Here is a 6,741-nt window from a genome sequence, read left to right as displayed (position 1 = left end):
GGTTATCATCCATATTTTTAGTATTATTTCTTCTCTCACTATGAGGGGTAGTGGTAGAAAACAGTACTGGTGTCTCCTTGCCATGTAGAAGGTATTCAGCAACTATAGGTTGCATAGAGAAAATATGTATTGATTCACTGTATTGATGAATCAAAAGAGAGTTTTCTCTGTAGTATGTAAGTGTATATTTAGCATTCTGGAGAATAAGAATTAAAGAACTATGGTAAATATTTTCAGATATCTTTAATTTAGAAGATTTATTGAGTACTGGAGAGATGGCTCAGTGGTTAAGAGCACTGAATGCTCTTCCCTAGGTCCTGAGCTCAATTCCCAGAAACCACATGGTGGCTCACAACCATCTGTAATGGGATCAGATGCCCTCTTCTGGTGTGTCTGAAGATAGTAACAGTGGACTCATATACAGAAAATAAATAGATAAATAAATATTTTTTTAAAAAGAAAATTTTATTGAGAGTAAGAATGAATTACTTGCTGGTTTCTCTGGACTGCTGACCTGAGCAGACCTTGGGTACAACCTCTGCAGCCAGTCCCACAACACCTAGAGGAATCTCCACTCCCAGGTACTCTAACACACCCAGGATCAAAGGTGAGGAGGACAAAACATCTGTCCCAACACTGGGAGTAACTGGGACCAGCAGGACCCAGGCACACAGGAACTCTGCCAGCCCAGTGGCTCAGGTTCCTTCCAGTCTGTCTAGGCTGATGCCCTGAGCAGACCTTGGGTGAAAGCTCAGCAGCCAGTCCTACAACACCCAGAGGAAGCTCCACTCCCAGGTGCTCTAACAAGCCCAGGATCACAAGATCCCAGAATCACAGGAAGGACAGGCTCCAGTCAGATTTAGCAAGGGCAGGTAGCACTAGAGATAACCAGATGGCTCAGGGCAAGAGTAAGAATATAAGCAACACAAACCAAGGTTACTTGGCATCATCAGAATCTAATACTCCCACCATAGCAAGTCCTGGACATACCATCAACTGGAAAAACAAGATTCAGATATAAAATCACTTCTCATGATGATGATGACACAGGACTTTAAAAAAGACATAAATAGCACCATCAAAGAAATACAGAAGGACACAGGTAAACAGCTAGAAGCCCTTCAAGAGGAAACACAAAATCCCTAAAAGAACTACAGGAAAATACAATCAAACAGATGAAGGAAATGAGCAAAACCATCCAGAATCTAAAAATGGAAATAGAAATAATAAAGAAATCCAGAAAGAGAGACAACCTTGGAAATACAAAACCTAGGAAAGAAATCAGGAGTCATAGATGCAAACATCACCAACAGAATACAAGAGATAGAAGAGAGAATCCCTGGGGCAGAAGACACCTTAGAAAACATTGACACAACAGTCAAAGAAAATGCAAAAAGTAAAAAGCTCCTAACCCAGAACATCCAGGAAATTCAGGATGCAGTAAGACCAAACCTAAGGATAATAGGTATAGAAGAGAGTGAAGACTCCCAAGGTAATGGGCCAATACATATATTTCAACAAAATTATAGAAGAAAACTTCCCAAACCTAAAGAAAGAGATACCCATGAACATACAAGAAGCCTACAAAACTCCAAATAGACTAGACCAGAAGAGAAATTCCTTCCATCACATAATAATCAAAACACCAAATACACTAAACAAAGAAAGAATTTTAAAAGCAGTAAAGGAAAAAGATCAAATAACATATAAAAGCAGGCCTATCAGAATTACACCAGACTTCTCACCAGAGACTATGAAAGCTAGAAGATTCTGGGCAGATGTCATTCAGACCCTACAAGAACACAGATGCCAGCTCAGGCTACTATACCTAGCAAAACTCTCAATTACCATAGATGGAGAAAACAAGATATTCCATGACAAAACAAAATTTACATAATATCTTTCCACAAATCCAGCCCTACAAAGGATAATAGATGAAAAACATCAACATAAGGATTAAAAGAACACCCTAGAAGAAGCAAAAAAGTAATCTTTCAACAAATCCACACAAACCCAATTCCACCTCTTACAACAAAAACAACAGGAAGTAACAAATATTCTTTCTTAATATGAAAATTAATATTACCAACATATCCTAATCGATTCAAATCCAAAAATATGAGAAATTGGAAATTTATTGATTGTCATCCAATGGTTGCTCTAATTTGGTAATTGGAGAAATAGGTCCAATATTGTAAATCCATATACACTTTCATCTTGTTTGCATGTGACAGTGTCTTGCTGTGTACAACATAAGGTTTTGAAATCTTGCTTCTCCTATCTCAGCCTCTCTATTAGTAGAATTGTTTATTTCATGTTTTACACTATACTATGGTTTTCAGAACAGCTTACATATTTCAAAAGTATTTATACAGCCAAAAGACAATTAACAATTAACTTGGGAGGTGACTTGTAAGAGAACAACAAAGAGTGAGACTGAATTGCTTTGCTTGACGTTTGTAACTCTTGTATCAAGTTTGAAGAAGAGGACTTTATAAGTTACTCTTTCTCTGAGATGAATGTTTTTCAAAATCATCATAGCCAATGAACCAGATTCTTACCCTCACCTAATGTCTGTGCCACCCTCCAAGCAGAACCATTGTTCATTGAAATAGTTGGTGAATGACTTTATGGATAGACCATCTTAATACACACACCATTTCTTAAATGAATGTAACCTGTTCTCTGTGGGCTGAGAATAAAGTCACTTACTCAAGTCAAATAGCTTTGACCATAGTAGGAAGTCTGTATCCAAAAATCGTGCCTACAATTCATTCCTTGGCCCAGCAGAACTGTCAACTCTCAGCTTAGCTATGATGGAGGTAAAATCCTTTGGTGATGTGAGGGTCATTGAAGTACAGCTTTATTACAATGAAATCTAATGTCTAAAAATTGTTCTTATTTTGGGCTTGTACCACACAGTAAGAGCCAAGATTTTAAGCTCTACTAAATACAAAACAAACAAACAAAAAGACTTTATATACTTATGTTCATTTAAGAAAATACTAGTAGTGATGAATTATTTTAAAATATACAGTTAATATGTTTGGAGTCACTTAAAATTTATATTGAGAAAAACATGTATTTTCAATATTGCTATAGACAAGCATCTACATAAGACTGTTAAATTGATTGTTGTTTTATATCAAACAATTTTTATAGTACTCATTTTTATTGTTATAATATTTTATAAATTTTAAGGAATATGACAAAAAAAGGTATTGTAGATATCAAAGGGGGGTCTCAGGGAGGAGTTGTGGTACTAAAGGGAAACAAGAATGTTATGCAATTCTATTTACTTAAAATATGTTTTTAAATGTTAACAAATTCGGATAGAGTGAAATCATGTAACTTTACTCAACATAATGCAATAAAAGTTTAAAAAGTGAGAAAAAAAGGAATGAATAACTTATCAGAATATTTTTAACCCTTTTTAATTAGTTGACATATATGCATACAATGTGCTTAAGTCATTCCAAATCCCTTCCCTTCATATTCCTCTCTTATTTCTCATCCCTGCTCTTCCCTTTTAACCTCTTGTGCTTTTTTTTTCCAAACTCCTCGAGTCTTATTGATGCTGCCTATGTGTGTACCGGGTAGGGCACCTACTGGAACATGGATAGCCTCTCAGTGCCTCAGTCTTGAAGAAAGTCAACTCCCCCTCCCCCAGCAGCCATCAGTTGCCATCAGCTCTTCAGCCAGGGGCCAGACTTCATGAGCCCCTCACCCCTCACCCATCCTTGTTGGGATTTTGACTGACTGGATCTTGTTCAGGTCTTGTGCATGAAGTCACAGCTTTGTTATATACGGCAAACATTGTCTGGAAACACACACTTGTATACTACTCCTGGCTCTTAGAATCTTTTTTTTTTTTTCCTTTCTTTCACATGGTCTTCCAATCTTGGGAAATGTGATAGAAGTGTCCCATTTAGAGCTGAGCAGTTCACAGTCTCATTATCTACAATTATTGATTAGTTTGAGTTTGTATTCCTCACCCTCTTCTCCAAAAAGATTCTCTGACGGAAGTTGAGAGCGGTGCTAACTTATGGGTTTAGAGAAAAGAACTTAGGGAGCAATTTAAGACTATGTCCATTTAGCAGAATAATAGTATTAAGTTATTCCCTAGGATGGCCATTGGCCCAGTTAATGGTGCTAGAAATGAGTCCCATCTTGTTAGAGGGCTTTAAATCTAAGCAGTAAGTGCTTGGTAACTCCCATAACATTTGCTCTTGTGTCACACAGTAGAGACATTCAAACAGGTGTTCCTTTGCCTTGCATCAGTATCAAATAGTCAGTAGCAAGTATAAAAATGAGTCTTTTTCCTACCAAGGAGGTTTTGAACAGTCTTGGTTTTCATAATTAGTCATTGTCAGGATGTAGTAACCCATATTTAAAAATGCTAACATGGTTGCATTGTCTTTCTAAATACTCATCATATGAAATGAACTATATATTAGAAGCCATGTGGACAATTATGATTGCTTTAAGAAATATTTATCTCTGACAAGGGCTCCAGCTATGACTGTCCAATTCACACCTTTCTACTGCCCCCCTCAGTTCATCAGCTGAATAGAGTAAGAGTTTATCATTCTGTAGTGCATTCTTCTAGTGAGCGTCTTAACATCTGAATGGAGAAATGAATTATCTATTTCCCTCGTCAGATATCAGGCAACAATTCTCACCTCAGTCAGAGACCCAGATACAATTCTACTTTGCTCATAAGCTTTGGCAGAAAGTGACAAATAACATAAATAAAATAACATTAGCTGCCACTTACTGTACACCTTTGTGTGTGCCAGGCTGCTTTTGAGATCCTTATATATATCATTTTGTTATAAATTAATTGGCTCTGCAAACACGCACTATTCCAAGAAGGAACTGAAGCATAGGGAGGTTGAATAATGCCTCATGGTCACTCTCAAAAACTTGCAGAGTAGGGTCTGAACCCCAGCATTCTTGACTTCAACATCTGAGTCTTTAACTTTGGTCTAGACCACACCAGGGAATTAACCATGATAGATGGACAGGTGCATGATTTCAGAATACTTTGTAAGATTGCTTTGAATCTTGGAGAGACCTGAGATGGAAAGAGGACTATCTAGCCAGGCAGATTCTGTTTTGGTGTGCTATGTTTGTGATCCCAAACATGACTCCTAAACTGTCACAGAGAGTGTAGAAGTCTTTCCCATATCACTTTTCAGATTATTGGTACTAAGCCTATCTTCCTGAATGTGCTCAGTCTTACTGAGGACCAGCTTTGGCTTGGTCAAGGGTCCTAAGCAAGGGTGTTTGGGAGCAGAGAAAGAGACAACTTGAAGTCAAACATGGGAACAAGCTGACAGCTCTGTTTTCTCTGGGCTAGTGACAGCTCTCTTGTGAAGGTGTGGGGGAGCGGGGGAGGAGGGAAAAAAAATCTCTAAAAGCTCCCTGGATAGCACATGGGTTTTCCAACCAAAGTCAGAAAACCTGCTAGACAAAATTGTTGGGTTTTCTGACCAAAATCAGAGAACCTGTCAAATAAATTCCCAAAAGAAAAGTGGCTAGAAAAAAATTCCAAAAGAGTTGTGTTAGCTCTCTAAGTAATTCTTAGGCTTTCCAACCAAGGTTGGAAATCCTGCTAGGAAAATTCTAAATGATTTGTGTTCACTCTCCAAGCAGTTCTCTCTGGGTAGCTCTCTCACACAGACCAAAGCCCAGTCTTTTATTTACATATCAATTCAGTCATTTACTCCAGGTTCCTTTTTGACTTTTTGGTGATTCAGCATTTTATGACCTTAGGCCCTTGATTCTTAGAAGAAGACAGTAAATGAATTCAGAGATCTGCCAGCCTTTTAAGTGTGGATAATACACTAGCTGGGTGGGATCTAGCTCTGAGATCACCATTCCCACCATACCTGGGCCTAAACTTGCTCTGTTCCAGTCTGATCTTGAACTCGGAAATCTGCCTGCCTTTGTAAGCACACACAATAAACTTAGCTGGGTGGGATCTTGCCCTGTGAGCACCACTCCCTAAGTCTCTTTATCTCCTTCCTAATATCTTTCTGACAAGCTGGCTTATAGTACAGCTGCCTCTGTTCTTTTAGGTCTGTGAAGCCCTTCATATAATTCATATTTCATCCTTATATTTTACATAGTTGAGAAATTATACATTCTAGAACTCATATTTTCAGAGTTCTTTCTCACAGCCTTAAAGGCTGTCCTGAAGGTTACAGCCTTTACCATTTTGCTAAGGACATTAGACACACCCTTGCTACCCAGACTCATGTTGTATTTATCATGGAGACAGTAATCTTGGCAGAGAGGACATAAAGTATGACCTGAAAGAGGAACACAAAGTAAAATATACAAATTTTACTGAATTTACAAGCCTTATATCTAGAAATCTTCAACACTCATGGAGGCCTGTGTCCTGCTAGCTCTGCTCTAGGGGCAGGAACTGTGTCACACCATCCATGCTGCAAGGCTATGCAGGACTCAACACAATCTCAGCAGACTGTTAGCATTAAGAATTTGTACAAAATGTGGTGCCTCAGAATAGCAATAAAGAAAGGAGCTGTTAATGAGGTAACTTTTACCACCTTCCTCCTCCCATATACAGTTTTGTTACTATCTCAGATGGAAAAGACATAGTTCAAGGCAAACAAACTAATTCCAGTCTGAACCTCTGCTAATGGTCAAACAGTTATTTCTGCTAATTGTCAGCACCTATTATATTCATTATCTTTTTGAAAATTGTGGTGA

At 38.0% G+C, this 6,741-nt stretch overlaps 1 non-coding gene and 1 pseudogene across 1 annotated transcript; both read right to left on the bottom strand.

The window, feature by feature from the left end:
- Positions 1 to 5,438: 5,438 nt before the first annotated feature.
- Positions 5,439 to 5,478, bottom strand: LOC116086683 (annotated as a pseudogene).
- Positions 5,479 to 5,586: 108 nt separating this feature from the next.
- On the bottom strand, positions 5,587 to 5,649 carry LOC116086682. The gene has a single exon (XR_004117056.1). It is a non-coding gene; the product is annotated as a U7 small nuclear RNA (small nuclear RNA).
- Positions 5,650 to 6,741: the final 1,092 nt, after the last annotated feature.

The sequence above is a fragment of the Mastomys coucha genome, unplaced genomic scaffold, assembly GCF_008632895.1.
Source record: "Mastomys coucha isolate ucsf_1 unplaced genomic scaffold, UCSF_Mcou_1 pScaffold12, whole genome shotgun sequence".
NCBI classification, from domain to species: Eukaryota; Metazoa; Chordata; class Mammalia; order Rodentia; family Muridae; genus Mastomys; species Mastomys coucha.
The sequence above is the reverse complement of the archived record's forward strand: the minus strand, read 5'-3'. Positions and strand labels throughout refer to the sequence as shown.